Source organism: Boleophthalmus pectinirostris, unplaced genomic scaffold, assembly GCF_026225935.1.
Source record: "Boleophthalmus pectinirostris isolate CB_2022bp ecotype Guang Dong unplaced genomic scaffold, ASM2622593v1 HiC_scaffold_14, whole genome shotgun sequence".
Taxonomy (NCBI): Eukaryota; Metazoa; Chordata; class Actinopteri; order Gobiiformes; family Gobiidae; genus Boleophthalmus; species Boleophthalmus pectinirostris.
In genome coordinates this window covers 20,669,255-20,688,206 of record NW_026571047.1, presented here as the reverse complement: position 1 = coordinate 20,688,206, position 18,952 = coordinate 20,669,255, and positions in this window count along the sequence as shown.

The window sequence follows — 18,952 nt, the reverse complement described above, 5'->3', positions numbered from 1 at the left end:
CACAGCTAAGCAAAGACAGAATCGTATCCTGCAATAAACTTACATATAGTAGTTTTAAAGATCACTTTTCTGGTGATGTCATCCATTGCTTTGCCTGAATTTTTCCCCAAAACACACATAATTGACTAAGATAGATACTGTATATAGATGAGTTTAATGCCATATTGTGGCACCTTCCAACATGGAGGTGAGCAGATGGTGGGTCCCTCACTAAAACGTAGCATAGTAGCACATTTAAAGTAGATAGATTTTTTTGTTATTATTTGACCATCTCTACGGTTCATATTTTAACATACTACAAAAATATTAGTATAGAATGCTGTTAATTTGTCATTTAATGAATGATAAGTTAAGGCCTATTCTAGATCCTTAATATTGTATTTACTAAGCACTTATTTACCTAGGCACTCTATTATATCTATTAGACCCTGACCGATATATCGGTTGGCCCATCTGAGCACCTGGAAGCATATGTTTGCTGATAGGGGCCGATATTTCACGTGGGCATGTTATACCTCGTTATAAATCTTAGACTCTCTACATTATGTTCATTTAATCCAATTTACAGACAGATAAATGTCCTAATATGTGGCTCTGCATCAGTATTTATCTGTGGAGTCATTTGTCAGTGTGTGTGTCCGTATTGTCCCTGAACGCACCCCCAGAGTCACATGCGTTTGTTTACACCCGCAGACATAGATCCATGTGCGCAACACTGACATTATTTTCTTTTCTCGGTCAATCGTTTTGAGTCTGGATCAAAAGAACATTTATTAGTGCAGACTTGTGATGTCAGGAGGAGCCTGTGTGAGCGGTGAGTGTTGGAAATATGTCGACTTTGAAGTTAGTTTTGGTTCGTTCTGATAGGTTAGCATTAGCTGCTGTAGCTCTCACACATAAACAGGCTGTTTTCTATTGGTCTATTGTAAAGTGACTATATTGGCCATATATTTGATACTGGACCTGCACTGATATGTAAATGAGCTTTGAATAGAGGTGTGCATTTACGGCTAAAGGCTAATGGCGATTGTTTATTTACTCGCTAGTAGTGATGGGTCGGTCGTGAACGAAGCGGCTTTTAGAGCCGGCTCTTTGAAGCGAACGACGGGAGCGTATTGGGATTGAGAGCCGTGTTTCTCTTCACGCTGCGTGCAGACTGGTGATAGTTTGACAGCAGCAGCGGCTGAAAACGAAACTTTCAAAAATATGCGTGTGCTTAGGGCAAAAAACAAAACAAAAACGTGCATATATATATTCAGCATAAAATAAATAAACCAGGATTTATCTTGGGGTCGAGAGAGGGAGAGAGATAGAGACCGAGTCCCGACACTCAGTCCTGGTTAAATTCTGGTTTAGTCCTGTTTTACACATGGTTTAGAGCTGTTTTAGTCCTGGTTTAGTCCTTTTTCAGTCCTGGTTCAGTTCTGGTTTAGACCTGCTTTAGTCCTATGACATATCATGTAAAAAGGCAGAATAACAATAAATTTTGTCTAAATAAACCCAGTTTAAAAACCACCAGAGCCAAACCTAAGTTTTTTTTTTAAATAATTCAAGATTTACAGTGAATTTTTACATCACTAAATATATCGGTGATTATATTGGCTATCGGCAGCTACAACTCCCATTATATCGGTATCATATCGGCCACAACAAAATCCATATCGGTCGGCTCTAATATCTATAATGATATTTGTTAATTATTTTCAATTGCAGGTTTAGGTGTATTGTTTAGACAAGCCCATAAAAACCCACCTGCTCCAGACAAATTACAGGGTATGGGGAGAAAATTGTACTGTATTGAAATAAATCAGTGCAGTATATTTTTAAATGCATGTCATCAGGTGCAGATTCAAAAAGACTATATAGAACACCAACATACAGAGAATTTCTAAATTAAGTATAGCACTTCTAATAGTGATGAGGGGCTAGCTTGGTGAGTTGCCCCTCACACTTTTTTGGGATTCATGAGAAGTCACTGCCTAACCCAAAAAAAAATAATTCTGCTTAGTCACTGTTTATCTGTCCTGTTGTTCAAAGGCAGAAGACTTTACCTCCCAAGATTGAGAATCTCTTTCTGAGGTAGTGTCCTGGGCCCAGAGGGGAGGAGCCTATTGTACGACATGTTTTTGTGTTTTTAGTGATGGGGGAAACTGGGGCACATAGAGGAAATATATGCAGGCACAGGGAGAACATGCAAATTCTACACAGAAAGGCCCCGTGCTGCCCCAGAATCAAATCCAGGACCTTGTTGCTGTGAGGCGAGAGCATTAACCTCTGTGCCGCTGTGCAGCCCAAAGCCTGTACTTACTTTATGTGTTTTGTGCTTCACCTGTTGATTGACATGCATGTACTGTATTTGGGAAAGTTGCCATGTTTGTTTTGAGAAAGGACCGACTATCTGACATGGTGTAATAATGCAGGTCTTTATAATACAGGTCCAGTGAACTCCTGTTCAGAAGTGCAGGACTGAGAATGTGGCATTTCACATCTGCTTTTACTTGTTTTTGTTTTAATAATTATAAGTTAATACAGAGAAGACTTGACTGCAGGACAATACAGCATCATAACATGATTAAATGCTCCTACAGCTCAATTTTGTGTGACTCTACTTGGCGAACTTATACACTCATTTCGACTGTTGTTTTCTTTGTTCAAAAGCGATTAAAGTATTTTATTCAATACACAGTATGCTATTATTAAAGGTACTGTATAATACAAAATTGACTCCTGTGAGCTTTAATACACGTTTGAGCGTTGCTGCATCATCAGAAACATACCTGGAGTTTTGTTTCGTTCACACATGTGTGAGTAAGTAAGCTTTTATTATTAGTCTGTCTACATCCCCAAAGCTCAAAATGCTCCATTCCACCTTTATAATGTCATGAAGTGGTAGTTTTCAAGTTAACAGCTACCTTTTGTTCAACTGAGATTGGCAACACCAGAAAAAAAAAAATCAAATTATTCTAATGAAGGTGTATAGAGTTTAAAAAGAAAGTGCCACATATCATGTTATATGACGTCACAAGGTGGAACAGAGTGTTTCTGATTGAGAGAAGAACTTAGCGTAAATATGCAGGAGTTGTGTGTTGAATGAAACAAAAGACAACTCCAGGTATGTTTTTGATCATGATGATACATTATAACATCAGATCAGAAATAGCATAATATGGGCCCTTTAAAAAAAAATCAGACCCCATAGTCGTCCCCGCAGATTGTTGCCTGGACTGAGATGGGGAAGCGCAGACAGACAAATGGCTGGTGTGACAGTGCAGTCTCCTCTGTGAAAATAAACCCAGAGCTTCCACACAGTGTTATGGGCGAACTCGATTACAGGGCCAGTGCCTAAGCTTCAAATGGAGCCCATGTGAACTACCATCATCTCATAGTGTGTTTCTGCCACTCTCACCATACAGTAGTCATTAAGAAAGGGCTGGGTTTGGAGATGTCTCTTGTACAAAAGCTAACTATCTATAAGTGCTATTGGAGATTCAATGATTTTGAACACTCTGTTATAAGCTTTGAATTGTTAAAAAGCTGAAAATTGACTATTCTCCATGGAGACAAGCAGATGGCAGGCCCTCTACCTGTATCTTTAAAGGCTAGTTCTTCTGCTCCTCTTAAGCATGTCACCACAGTGCCCTGAAATTCATTAATAAACCAAATGCTGGAGGACAGAATTTCTGGAATAGTATGAGAATCTGTCTTGTTATATAAAAGAATTAGTATAAGACCACATGGTAATATTAATAAAACTTCTTTTAGAGTGACCCTTTTCCTCGTCTGCAACTCGTCCAAACATATTTTCGCTGAAAGAGTTGGACACATTTGATCTAGCCTCATTCCCAAAGAAATCCTCCACATTTTAACCTCTTCTCCAACAATATTTTAATTACTCATGCCTCTTCCATGCTCCACCCACACAGGACGTCCCAGTTGAGGCGTGAGAGAACCACTGAGGGGACTACATCATCATGGCCTCAGGTACTTTCAGTCTACTTCTATAAAGTTTTAGCATCAAACATCTCATACAGTTTATACACACAATCTAACAGTGACATTTGGTCATTCAGCAGTTAACAGTTGTTATCGCTAATGTTCATTTCCTCTGAGCTCTAGTTGCTCACAGAAAACTAAAAATGAAAAAAGAAAAACTAAATTTTTTCCTTTCTCCTCAGTCTGGTTTTCTTTCTGGCTTGCTTCTCAACCCCTTTTTCTCTCTCTCTCTCACTCTCCCTCTCTCTCTCTCCGTTCACTCCCCCTCTGCAGCAGACAGACACAGTGTGGATGGAAAATATGACTCCTGACTTCAGATAATATGGTACCACTAAAACAGCTCTGAAAAGAGACAGTTTAGTAGTCTAACTTTTATCTGAAGAATACACTGCATTTACCCTGATTTGGTTTATTAATGAATTTAAGGGTACTCTGGTGATTGTAACTTGTAATGCCATACTGTGTAACATTAAGGCAAAGCATAACATCTCCATGAAGAAGAGCAGGTGGCAGACCGTCTTCCAGAAAAGGCCAACCAAAAATGTTACTAGCTAAAGACGTGGATATCAGTCACCCACTGCTCCTGACAGCTTTTCTTTCGAGACTTGACCATTATTTTTAAAATATGAATTAATAGAAATTTTAGTAGGCACCAACAACTACTGAAGATGTTCTGCATGTGCATGCTTTGAATTTTCTAAATCCAAAACACTGATATTTATCTTTTATTATTGTATACTTTGTACTTTTGCATTCAACGTGACATACTTTTTCAGATTAGCACACAAACATGACAACGCTATGACCATGTTTTAAAAAATACAGTCGTCATTACAAAGCCTTACTTGGGTGGGTGGCTTTCAAACTGTGCACTTTGGTGTCTGTTTCTTCAATAGTCCCCTCCTCCTCCCTGACTGATACCCTGAAAGTGGCAAAAGTAATTGTTGTAAATGAGATATAGGTACTTGCCCACTATGTAACTTTTCTGATGAAGGGCCCACCTCCTGCTTGTCTCCGTGGAGATTTAATTGATTGATTTGCCTGGAATGTACCACAAGCAGCATGTTTTTCAGGCTATATTTGAGAAATAAAAACACCTGTAATTTAATAAATGCAAGAAATGTAACCGACAATGCTATAACAATACTGTGTAACATCTCCATGAAGACAAGCAGGTGGCACACCCTCCTCCTGAAAAGTTACATAGCACCTCATGCGTGTAAGCATAGACTAAAAGCTCCCCAGAACATTTTAATGCTAAGGACGTCCTGTACAACCTAACTACTGCTCCTGACAGATTCACCTAACTGGACTGAAGTGTGGGTCAAATGCAGGACCAATTTCTCTATTGTGCCTTGTTTAGCATATTACAATTCTTAAAATCCAAAATTTAGAGAAACAGTATATGATAAAAAAAAAAATAGACTATTTTACAAACAGAATGGGTGCATAGAAGCATTTTGGGAAACCCTTTCATTGCTGACTCATCAAATTGCGTTGTTTTATAATTTAGCATTAGCCGAACGCCAGAAACCACAAGACAAAAACTTAGGCACCCAAAATAAAAGGGTGTCAAATTACTGCTGCAGAACTGTTCCATAATGAAGTAAAGAAGCAATACTCAAACCTTAGCCAGAATAACAGTTTGTTAAATTAGATCTACAGTAGTCAGTAGTTATTTTTAAGTGACAATTGCTTTTATTGTTACTGTCACCACGACTTAAGTATCTTCTAATGTGCGATAAAAGGGGCGTAGTTTGAGTCTGTTTTCTCACAGACCTCCTAAATGTGCTTTCCATTTGACCTGCGTATGTTTGTGGGGCTGGTCTCTGCACATCTGGAACAAAACTTAAAATTTAACTCTTTGTCTTCAAATGTTGAGGCGTCCCCCATTACACTGTCTGTACATACTGTAGTAAAAATAGTTTAAACCCACAGCTTGGTTTGTTAGTAAGCTATGGCTACAGTAAATTAAAAGTGATTGAAACTTAAAGGTGCACTATGTAACTTTTTTGTTTGGGGTGGCCGGCATGTGCTTGTTTCTATGAAGATTTGATTTGCCTGGAATGTTTACCACTACAACATGAAGCATATCTATGTTGTATTTATTCAGTTACAGACGTTTTTACTGGTAAATTCTTGCGCTGAGCTGGTTGCCTCTCTATAAAATCAGACACGTAACTTTGCCTGGTAACGTCTCCATAGAGAAGTTTAATGGCTTACTGTGGCACATTTTAGTTAAAGGAATGACAATTTAATAGAGATGTAACAATAACCGAAATATCGTGATATTGTTCTCAAAATAACCATCACAATATATCGAATTACAATTCTCTTTGCTTAAATTAAGAGTTATGGTGCAGCAATAACTAAAAAAAGACAGAGGGAACTGCCATGATCCTTTGCTGCATTTCAGTGCAGACTACAAAAAGAAATAATAGTTCCAAGCACTTTTAAGTCTTAGTTAGTTTAAGTCTTGTCAAGGCATTTTAAGAGGAAAAAGTGGTATATTAACAGTTTGTTTAGTCTCCAACAAAATATCGCAATAAATATCGTACCGTGAGATGTATATCGTGAAAATATTGTACAGAGAAATTTTGATATTTTTACACCTCCCCACCATATCGCAATAAATATCGTACTGTGAGGTTCATACCGTGACGATACCGTATTGTTTTTTTTTTATAGTTGAAATATTATTATTTGAAAATCTACCTTGATAAAGCTAATATTTAATATTTAGCGTGTGCTTTTAAGGATCTTAGCTAGAATAAAGACTGGTGGCTCATTCTAATGTGTTAAATATGCATATATTTCAATTATTCCCTGTATTGAGCATCAGTCTACAGCCCTCGATCATCCCTCTGCTTTCTGTGTTTAGATATGTGGCCCTTGATGAAAAAAGTTTGGACACCCCTCCCCTAAACTAAATGTGCACTGTGCAACTTTTCTGGTGAACCACCTGCTATCTGCTTGTCTCCATGGAAATGTAATTGCTTTGTCTAGAATGTTCCACAGTATAGATTAAACCTTTCTTTATCACAAGGGAGACAAGCAGGTTAAAGCACTATGCGACATTACAATTCAGATCTGTGGAGAGTTGCCACTATTCACAGAAAGAATTATTGAATTTTTTGAGCAATAGAAACATCCATAATGAAGTCAATTTAAGTCATACCATGGAACATTCAAGGCAAAGCAATATCATCTCCATGGAGACAAACAAAAAGTTACACAGATCACCTTTAACAAAATGTGAATAACCAAATAATAGTTGTTTTGTGGCTCAGTAGTTAGAACATCTCAGAACTCCTGATATGAGCCTGATGTTGTTGTGATGTCTTCTATACCGTTGTGAGATAGGGCCTGTGTCTGTGGTAGTTTTTCCTTTATACAAAATAGGCTAGGCTAGCTTCTGTTTGAGGCAGAGTTTGCGAGCAGCAGTGAGTGTGGAAAATGAGCTCACAGGTCCCGTCTGGAAAGGTCATTACTCCGTTTGTCTGTCCGCCTCCCCCAATGCAATCCCCAAAGCAAGCCCTCCTCAATACCTTAACCTATAGAGATGCTAAAGCTGAGGCTAGTGTGGAAGAAGGAAGCAAGAAAATTACTAGAATAACACAAATAATGAAAATAGACGCATCATAGAAAGGAAATCTTGCAAAGTGTATTCAGTTTCAACGTGTAGCCTAAATAGTGTGACATAGGTTTCTTGAATGCAAAGGTAAAGTAGTAGGTCAAACAACAAGAGGCTCTATAAGAAAGAGTTGTAAGTGAAACAGCTCGTAGGGAAAACTTTTGCCATCTGCGGATGACTCATTCTCTCCCCTCAGTCAGAATGAAGTTTAGCTGCTGCTAAGAAGCTTTAGAAGTTTGGGAAGTTGTGAATGCACTAACGGTAGTCCCCGGTTGTAAGCCTGCTGCGATAATTACAAAATCTTTACTAAATATTTGCCCTAGTTGGGAACATTTTGTTATTTTTTGTTGTAAAGCCCAGTGTTTCCCAAACTTTTTTTCTGGGGACCCATATTTTAAAAGTCACAAACTTTTGTGACCCAAGTCAATAGACATTATTCATAAATCTCAAAATAAAGTCGGATTTGATCATTATTGAACATTAATGAGGATATTTTATTGTTGACTGAGTGATCGTGTCTCTTTGAACAATTAGTATTACTCAAGTTTTAAACAATGAAAAACAGTAAAGGAACCAGCAATAAAAGGATCCATTATTTGGACATTAAATGTAGCCAATTTCTTTTTCTTTTCAACATTCAACTGAACCAGCAGTATTGGAACAAAATAGTCAATAAAATTATTACAAAAAGATTAGAAATTATACAAAACATGTCTTAACATTTCAGCATGTGTCAGAACTGTATATTGCAGACCTACATGCAGATCCGGACAAGGTGACCCAAAGAAAATCTCTTGCGACTTTGGGAAACAGTGGTATAGCCTACCATTTATACCACACCAGATATAAACTGCCGAGGGTTGAATAATTAACTTCTATGATGACTTAAAAGCACTGTACGTGATTTTTTTAAATGGTTTTCAGTGGTCCAAGCTTATTCCTCACTTTCCTAATGTATTTATGTATCTAATTGTATTAAAAGACAAGGTTACCTCAACTACATGGAAACAAAAGCATTCTGACTGTGAACAGGATCACCTCTCCACAGACGTTACCTACTGTGGAACATCCCTGACAACAAAATCTGGAGACAAGCAAGTGGCTGACCCTCTACCAGAAAAGTGACATAGTGCATCTTTAAATACCTTGAATGGGAATTTGTTATGTGCACCACAGGGACAATGGCAAAACAAAACACCAGATAATATTTTCAGTTCTCAATATTTGGAACTCCTTGTGGCTAGCACTCACACCTAAAGGGCCTTTCTGTGCAGAGTTTGCATCTTTTCTCTGTGTCTGAGTAGGTTTTGTCTGGTTTGCCCATCATTCCAAAACATACACAATAGTTGAAATTCTCTAGCTAAGGTACTGATCAAGAAGCTCAAGATCTGGAGATGGGTCCCCTGCTCTTGACAAGTTACCAAGAACTGTCAAATGCAGAGGACAGATTTCCCATACAAGAACAACTGTGCATTTTAACTTGATAATAATCTAATAATAAATTGGTTGCAGTTTCAAATCATGTTCCAGAAAAGTTGAATGATGGCTTTAATGTCTCAACAATGCATCATGATCGTCTTGTGTGTTGGTGACATTGTGAAAAGTAAAGCCGGTCCCTGCATTCTGAGCTCTGCCTTATCCAATTGCGATGGTGCTGATAAGTGTATGTAAATGTATTTCTGAGCATGTGCAGAAGGAGCCTGCGTCGTGTTGGGTTGAGTTTACAGTCCAGTCCGAGGTTTGAGCTGAGCACTTTTAGAAGAGTTTAGGAGCAAGAGAAAAGTGACCTCAATCTGAAAGAATGTAGTGTGTGGTCTGCTCTCCCTCCCCTCATCCACATCCAGGACCAGAGCCTAGACCACTGCAGCCACCTCCTCCTCTCCTCCTTCTCTCTCTTCCTCCTCCTCTCTCTGTGTCTCCTCTCTCTTTCTCCTCCTTTCTCTGCCTCCTCCTCCCCCAACCCCCCACCCCCCCGCTCTCTTTTGTCACCCTATCTTCTCTCTCCCACTTTTCCTATCTCTCTTTTGCACTGTCATTTCTGTCTTTTTCTCACTCCTTTTTCCTCTTCTATCTTATCTTCCTCTCTATATTCCTTTTTTTTTTCTGTTTCCTTTCTCTACCTCCTGTAACTCTCTTTCTGTCCCTCTTCCTCCTGTCTCCTCCCTTGTCTCGTGGTCTTCACTCAGTTTTCCTTTCTCTCTTTCTCTTCTCTAACTTCCTCTCGTCCTCCTCTCCTCTTTCCTCTCTTGGTCTCTTTTTCTCTCATATCTGTCGTCTGTCTCTCTTTCTCCCTCTCTCTTTCTCTTCACTTTCTCTCTCTCAGTCTCTTCTTTCTCTCTCTTTCTCTTCACTTTCTCTCTCTCGGTCTCTTCTTTCTCTCCCATTCTCTTCACTTTCTCTCTGTCTCTCCTTTCTCTCCCCTTCTCTTCACTTTCTCTCTCTCTGTCTCTTGTCTCTCTCTCTGTGTCTGCCTCTCTCTTTCTCCCCCTTTCTCTCTCCCACTCTTTCCTCTGATTGCAGCTCTGCTTTCTTTTATGGAGGATGTCAGTATAGTTGCCACGTTAAAGACTCGCTCACTCATTCATTTCTCAGTCATTCACACAGCAACAATGCATCTGCAAACACTGTAATTAGTAACTTTTCTGTACATAAACACTGTATAAGTTCTGTCACCTGCTTTTTATTGTCTTTGTAGTGAAATCTGACTTCTGTGTTTGAGGAGCACTTAGTTAAAGCGCCTATAGTAAGCTATTTTCGGAACTACTGTATGTTGTTGTTTACCCATCAAAGACAAACCTGGAGTTGTGTTTTGTCTCATTCACACATGGAATACACAAACCCTGCACATTTACCCAGAGTTTTTTCATTCAAACAGAAAACACTTTGTCCCACCTTGTGATGTCATGTGGCAATACAGGAAGTGCAGCACTGTTTTTTAAAACTCCATAACCTTTAGTAGAATAATTTGAATGATTTCAGCCTTGGAATTGCCAGTCTCTACTGAAAAAAAGGTAAAAGTTAGCTGTTAACTTGAAAAGTACAGCTTCATCACAACTTGGAGATGTAGTCAGACTAATGATAAACGATTCCGCAAATGTGTGAATGAAACAAAACACAACTCAGGGTATGTTTTTCATGAGGTAACAGCATTCTGACATGACTAAAATTTTGCATAATATAGGACCTGCAATGCATGATCTTATTGTGCATGTTGTATGAATGCTTAAGCCCATATGTTGTAGAGCAGTTAGCATTCCTTGATGTCAACACGATAGAGCCTTTTCCCACTTGACTTGCTCGCACTAGGTGAATTGGTACTGGTTATAGATAAAAGGATCATAGTTGATAGAAAAATAATATAGCATTCAGTGGGTCTAGATTCTGGTCGAAAGGTCTGCAGTCTAGTGCCCTCCACATGTTCAAAACAAGAGGAAGGATTTATGTTGGTTTGTGTCACTGAGAAAATGCAGGACTAACGGCTTTCAGATGTTGGCGGAGGAAGTGTGGAGAGGTAAAAAGGACGGGAGCAGTCATTATTGTGCTACATATACAAATAAATAAAGTCACGAGGCATATAATAATGTGGTCAAATAGTTTTAACCTATTTTATCATAGGTAAAAGGAATGTAAAGTCAAAATACATAGATTTATTTTGTCATTTCATCTATCAGACTGACCACAGCTGCTGTCACGTGTTGATGAACAGAGATAAGGGGGCATTTACCTTGGTTCACACATGGGACTCATTTCTCCAGCGACCATCACGTAAAAGTAGGCGTGGTCAGTCTGATAGATCTATCAATTCCACAGTTTTGTTCTGTCAAGCTGACCACCCACACCGGGGAACAACAAGAGACACATCACGGCAGCACCGCTGACAAACACCGTCTGTCCTATCACTTGAAGCATGTCAGGTACATGAGCAATTCAGTGTTTTACATTATTTGTCTTATCAGAAGAAAACAAACCTCTACACTCATTTATCATTCCCTCCATTCTCGATCGTGTTGAATAACTTCTATAGCCACAGCTGCCCTGAGGCTGACTGACAGAAGCAAAGCTGCTGTCAATTCCTTTGACCACCGTCACCTATCTCACACCACATTCAGGTGGGTAAAGTGTCTTGTGATCCGTGCGCGATCCCGGATACAAGCGATCCAAATGAGTTTCCTCTGCAGGGTGGCTGGGTGCTCCCTTAGAGATAGGGCGAGGAGGTCAGTCACACAGGAGGAGCTCAGAGTAGAGCCGCTGCTCCTCCACGTCGAGAGGAGCCAGCTGAGGTGGCTCAGGTATTTGTTCCGGATGCCTCCTGGGCACCTTCCTCGGGAGGTGTTCTGGGCATGTCCCAATGGGAGGAAGCCCCAGGAAAGACCCAGGACGGGGACCCAGGAGGGACTATGTCTCTTGACTGACCTGGGAACGCCTTGGGGTCCCCCCGGAAGAGCTGGAGGAAGTGTCTGGGGTGTAGGAAGTCTGGGAGTCCCTGCTTAGACTGCTGCCCCTTTGATCTGGTCCCAGATTAGTGGAATAAAATAGATGGATGGAAAATGTCTTGCCTAAGGACACAACGGCAGGACTTGATCTGAGTGGGAATCAATTCTGTGACTTTCATGTTGGGGACCCACTGCTCTCACCACTAGGCAAGTGTACTTGAGAATCCTCTTAGATCAGATGTAGCTTCTGTACAAGAACGATACAGTATAATTATTGAACCAACAGTTCCACCTTTCTTCATGTCTTTTTATGGACACCTGGATGTGTCAAAAAACCAGGTGAGCTGAGTAATGATTGTTTAATTTTACAGTGCAGTGTGTGGAGCTGTGCATTTAACTGCTTCTGTTAAAATATGTTGTAAAGTTTGAGCAGTCTCCCCCATGTTGCCTTTTTATAATGTTCCCAGGTACACCTCGGTTCACTGACTAGAATAAACTTAATTACTTTATAGTAGTTAGTTTAGTGCACTAGTTTTGAAATACATTTAACTGGATCTACCATTTTTAAGGAAAGACTGAATATCCCAGTGAGTCAGAGGCTGCTGCAGCTTTTGCTCAATAAACGTTGATCCAAAAATAAAAGTGAAATTAGAGGGTTCTGGAGTGAAGGAAAGGGCCACTGGGTTTGGTCTGGTCTTTGGCCCCACACACCCGGCCACACTCTTCTTCTGTTTCCTAGTCCAGTCAGAGTTAAGGAAGAACAGACACTAGAATAGACAAATACATTAAATTAAAGGTGTACTCTCTGACTTTTGTGGTGAATGATGTGACTTGCTATTCTCTGTAGAGATTCATTAACCTCGAATGTTCCACAGTATTTCATTAAATTCTAGGAAGACAAGTAGGTGGGACCATTAGAGGAAGTTACTGATCAGAACAGCATAAGTGTATATTATCAGGGTATTTTTGAGCAATAAAGTTCCATACATTTCAGGCAAAGCAATAATATTTGCACTGAGAAGAGTGACATACTGAAAAGTTAAAACAATTAAAACAGTACTATGAACTTTTACAAAATTTTACTAAATTCATTGTTAGTGTCCAGGCCTTTGATGTATAGAACAGATTGAACTTCAGTGTTAGCCAGGCTGGCTTCCTATGGGATTTGAGAAAAGCTTAATATATCAGTTAGCCCCGTTGGTTAAATGATAAAAGTACCCGCCTACCGTCGAGTGAATGAATTCTAACACTGCAAGGTCAGACGGTTTCTACGAAGTGAAACTGGCTGATGAATCAGGCTACTACTGTGTTGCTTTAAGAATAAATTTCATGCAGACAAGAAATTGAGTTCAATTTCTTCTGCTATTTCATGAATGCCGCTTCCACACTCCACCTCCTTTTTATTTTTAAATCTTGTCCAGTTAAGCCTGCAAGCAAAACATCTTGTAATAATAATAATGTCATTTAATGCCATTGTAGTCCCTTTCTGTGTAGCTTATTTTCCAGTCTCATCCTTGTTAGCTACCTAGACAGAACCATGACACACAATACCAGATGTTTTCAACACAACTGTAGCAACTTGGAAAAAGCATCTTTACTTAATCCATTGTTATAATCCAATTCAACAATTTAGGTAGACTTTGTCTTATTCTACAACAACAAAAATAGACCTCCTGTGCTATACTGTAAGCTTTATGCTGCTGCAGATAACAGTAATAATAGTGTTTACAGACTTAACTTCCTAACTTTAGTAGATTGTTACCAGGGGGCATTAGGAAGGTTACATTCACATAAGCCAGAATAATTCTACAGACCTGCATTTAATTGGTAGCACATGGGAAGAAGCGCTATGGCAACAAAGATGAGCTCAAAGCTTTAACGTGACTCTGGTATAATAATCCTAGCTTTTCGGTGAAGCTATAAAATTTGACCTTTACTTGGGGTCAAACTTTGCAGGTTTGGGGCTCCAAAATATAGCTTAAAGGTGCACTGTGTATTTGTTCTGGATGAAGGCCATCTGCTTGTCTCCATGGATATGTTGTTGCTTTGTTGGAATGTCCCAGTGTGGCATTAAGCATTTCCATCTTGCATTTACTCTATCACATGGGTTTTTATTGACTTAAAAACTTACATTCTTACAGGGAGTGGGCTTGTCTTTTTACAGATCTGACATGTAACTTGGCCCTGTGGTGTTTCCTGCTGTCTCCATAGAGATAAATAAGTGTAATGCCATACTATGGAACATTCCAGGCAGTATCCCCAATGGAGAAAAGCAGGTGATGAACACTTTACCAGAAAAGTTACAAAGTGCACCTATAAGATACTACAAACTTGCCAGGGTGCGACATGAAGCTAACCATCACCAGATCTGGTAGGACATTCTTTTTCACTCTCCACGTCAGATGTTTAACTACAATAGCAAAATGGGTTAGGAGTTAGGAGTGTGGGCGGGACTAATTGACACGTTGGCTGTGATTGGCCACAGCTGGATGCCCATATTTGGAGCAGCATCATGGCCCGCCCAGTTGTGCTCAGGAATGGAAGTTGTCTGGACTCTCTCTCCAAAGCAAATCATGGAAAGAGAAAAGGTTTTAACTGGCTCTCAAGCACTCCCTGTTGTCTGTTAGCTGGAAGTTGGTTTCTGTGCACAAACATCTGCAATTATAAATATTGACTTTAGGTACCACACTGCGCTGTGTTGTATGTACCAGTTCTAAATCTATATGTGTCATTTCAAAGTACTGTATCAGGAAAAACATCTGGTTTAAATTTCAGTATAAGCCCATGTCTACTGAGTCCTTGGTTAGGTTTGTCTGTATAATTAATCGGTTTAGTCCTGGTTCAGACCCTGTTCACTTTTAGACCTTATTTAGGTTTATTTTAATGTCTTGTAACTCTGGTTAAGTCCTATAGTCCTAGCTTGAGACTTCCTTGCTTCATTTGTTTTTAGTAAAAGTATGTGGTACTTTAGACTTGGGTTTGATCTTGGATTAGTCTTAGTTTAGCCTTCTTTAGTCCTCATTTGATTTAGACTAAGTTTTCCATGATTTAGACCTGGTTTAGTATGAGTTTAGGCCTTTATATGATCTTAGTTGAGGTCTCCATAACTTAGACTGGGTTTAGTCTTGGTTTAGTCTTGGCTTAGTTCTTATATGATCTTAGCTGAGTTTTCCATGACTTAGACTTGGTTTAGTCTCTGTTTGAACTTCACAATGTGTGTCAACGTGTTACCTCCTGTAGTCATTTCTTTTTCTTTTTTTTAGCTCTGTCCACGTTTGCATGAGGCAGAAGACAGAGAGGAGGCGGTGCTCTCAATAATAGACTTCAGATTTAACTTTTGTCTGACGTGAGCCATCTCTTTTCCATTTCCCAGGCCTGCCACATCAACACAGGGAGTCGACTTGGCCCTGAGCTGCAGAGAGGAGGAACAAAGCAGAGAGAATACGGCAGAACGGCCAATAAGAAAGAAGCAGAAGTGAGGTATACACTGTTGTTTAGAACAGGGCTTTCAAACATGTGGGCTGGGGGCAATTTGAAGTCCACTTACGCCTATTGTCTGACCTTTGGTGACATATCAAAAATACATTTACAAATTTAGTTTATAATACGGTTTTACTTGCTGTAAAGTCAGCTTAATTCTGTAATAGTGGTTCTCTGGTGTAGCAATCCATCATGCTATACAGTACCTCTACTTTAAGATTGTGGAATATTTAGCATAATCACAAAGCTTTATACAAGCATATTTTGCAGATTTACCCTTTTATAGCATGTAAAAGCAACTTACAGTATTTCCTGAAGAATTTGAGAATTGATCATAACATTGACTTATCATAACATTAAATTATTATCTATCTACCAATTCTTGGTTATTTTTTCACATACCTGTATCCCAACAAAAATTGTCTTATGACCCACTAATTTAATACATGCTAACTTTATCCCAATGTTTATCACTGTCAAAGTTGTTAGTGAAACCTTTCTCTGGTAACTTATGGCAATACATATCGTGAAATTTGAGACCACTGGTTTCATAGGTGTGAAAAATAAAAAGTTAAAGTGTGTTTTGACAAAGATGTTGTGCAGCTCCTATCATGGTCATTGTCTCATAAAGTTGGCACCCCCCCTGCTTGTGTGTGAGTGGTGGTTAGAGCAGAGACACTTCTCATTAAGTTTAATGCTAGGCCAAACCTGATAATGACAGAAACCACCCACGTTTTCAGGCAAAAGTTCAGCTTCCTCCTGCACCTTTAAGAAGTGTGCCTTTAATGACGCCATTTAAACCACTGTGGGACAATATAACCCTTACAGCCACTGTGCTATAGGGCAGGTTGGCCATAATACCCACACCACTGCAATAAAACATATTGTGTTTATGTTTGCATTTGGAGTTACTGTCAGTCAGTCCTGAATCCATGGAGTTAAGAGTTACTGTATGTTTTGTCCTGGTCCCAGGCCTGGATAAATAAACATTTGAATAAGGAAATAACCTATAAATTAATATGCAAAACACTCCAGATAAATTATTATGTGAAAAAGTAAAATATAAAGTGTAAAATTAACTACAGTAATATGAAAATAGGCAATATATTTTCAGTTGTTGTGGTCTGCAAATACTTTTTTTTAACAACGCCACCTGTCCTTAGACCCTCCTTGGGCTAAAACAGAAACTCCCATAAAATAACCTATAAGACATGCCTCCTCTCCCTTCATAAACATTCATTCACACATTTTTGTGATTCATTAGACTTTGAATTTGATTTTGATTTGTTATAAATATGATTAAAGGATTAAAGAGTTTTGCCTTTAAAAATGTCCAAAACAGAACAATAAGCATTTTCTACAACTGTCAGAGTCCAGAGCGGAGTTTTATCAATATGTTGAAGCTAACAACTAGTATGCCAACAGCGCACCGGCATTACTTCCTGGTTCGTGGATGATCCAAATGCTATATAATTAGAATCGGACAACACACAGCAGTCTCATTTTGAGTTTTAAGACATGTTTTTACAATATATCTATACAGGGACAAAACAAAATCATACAAGTCCTTTAAAAACTGGCACTCTCACTTGTAGCTCCATTAGTCCATTATTACAACCCATGTCTCTCTTCTGTGCTCTTTCATTGTGTCCTGTCTCTACCTGCCTCACACATTGCTGGAGTATTTTCTCTCTCCTCACACCCTCTCCTCCCTCCGCTTTTCCCTTTTTAAGTATCCCGGGGGCAGGGGGCAGGGCAGGGGGCGGGGCGAACCATCCCAGGACATACCCAGGGTTCAAGGGGATAGAGAGGTGTAAAGACTCCACCTCGCTCCACCCAACCTCTCCCTGACAACACCTTTTTTTTTGTTATATCCAACTTCCACTACTGTGCTGAGAGTAGGAAACCAGGAAGTACTTGTTTCAGCTCTTCCTTCAACCTCTAAATTGTCACAGCAAAACAAAAAAGTCGAGGATGATATGTGATCTTGACTAATCACATGTTTGTCACTTGCTTAAAATCCTTGCTGTTTAATTGACCATATAACTAGTGGCTGGTCTGTGGAGAAGTTATTGCATGCCTGGAATGTTCCACAGTATGGCATTAAACTTATCTATGTCCATGGACACAAGTAAGTGTTGATGTTATAAGACCAAATTAGAGTTAAGGTCTTCTCAAAGTAAGAATGCATGTTTTTCAAGCAACTAAAACACCTGCAATGAAATAAAATACTTAAAAATAAGAGATAAAAGATAGTTAGATTTCATTTAATACTGTGGAACAATTCAGGTGACAGATTCTCCACTAAAAAAGTTAGAAAATTCACCTTTAATATGTGTAAGTAGATGACTGTATGACTGCATCACCTCACTGATTTGATTGATTGTGAAGGAGTTCAATTTGATCCTCATTTCATTATTTAGTTGCCCATGCAAAATAAATCTATAAAGTACGAAGTGTTAGAATGGTAGAAATGAGAAAAGGGGGGTAACATCTTTTTGTTCTGCTGCACATGAGTCTAATTTGGCCACATCTGGATTCACTTAAAACTGTACTGCTGGCTGCTCTGAGCGCACTGTGTGACGAGAGCTTCGGAAACTCAACCTCAGCTCGGAAAAATGAGGGACAAGGCTATGGTTAGTCACTGCAATGCTTTTTCTACTTTTTGGGATAGTTTTAACATGAGAGTGATTTTTTATTTTTTTTTATAAGATGAGAAATAGTAATGTTGAATAGCTGTCAAAAGATTTCAAATGCAATTAAAACAAAAACATTAAAAATCTTACTTAACTTCCCACAGCTCCTAATGTTTTGTATTACATTTACATTTTTGACATCAACTATAATTTAACTAAACATTTTACAAAAACAGACTCATATAATAGATGCAGATAGTAGTATTCTAATAGTATAGTAATGGTATTAGAAAGTATTAGTATTATTATTAGTAGTAGCAGGTTAGTATTAAATAAGTGGGTGGATTATATCTTATTTAACAAAACTATTCCTTTCTCCTATTGGTATGAATAAAATAGCAGCCACTATCGCACCATTCAACACTGGGGGGAAGGTGGGTGAAGTGTCTTGCCCAGGAACACAACAACAGTATGCACTACAGCTACTGCCTCCCCATTGTTGCCCCTGGTATTCCTAGCCGTCTCCTACTTCAGTTCTAAGCAGACGAGACTGGTCATTCTCTAAGTGGTATGACCATTTTAATAATTTATTTTAAAATCTATAATCTTAAACTAGTATATTTAATGGAAACAACTTTTGACAGTAAAAACAAGTATTTCTGTATTATATCTGGTAGTGTTAATCTTAGACTTGAGGATAGTAGGGGGTCTTTAGGACTATGTTCTGTTTGGCCTTCAACAAATTTGAGAACTCCTAATGCATATATTCAAATTTA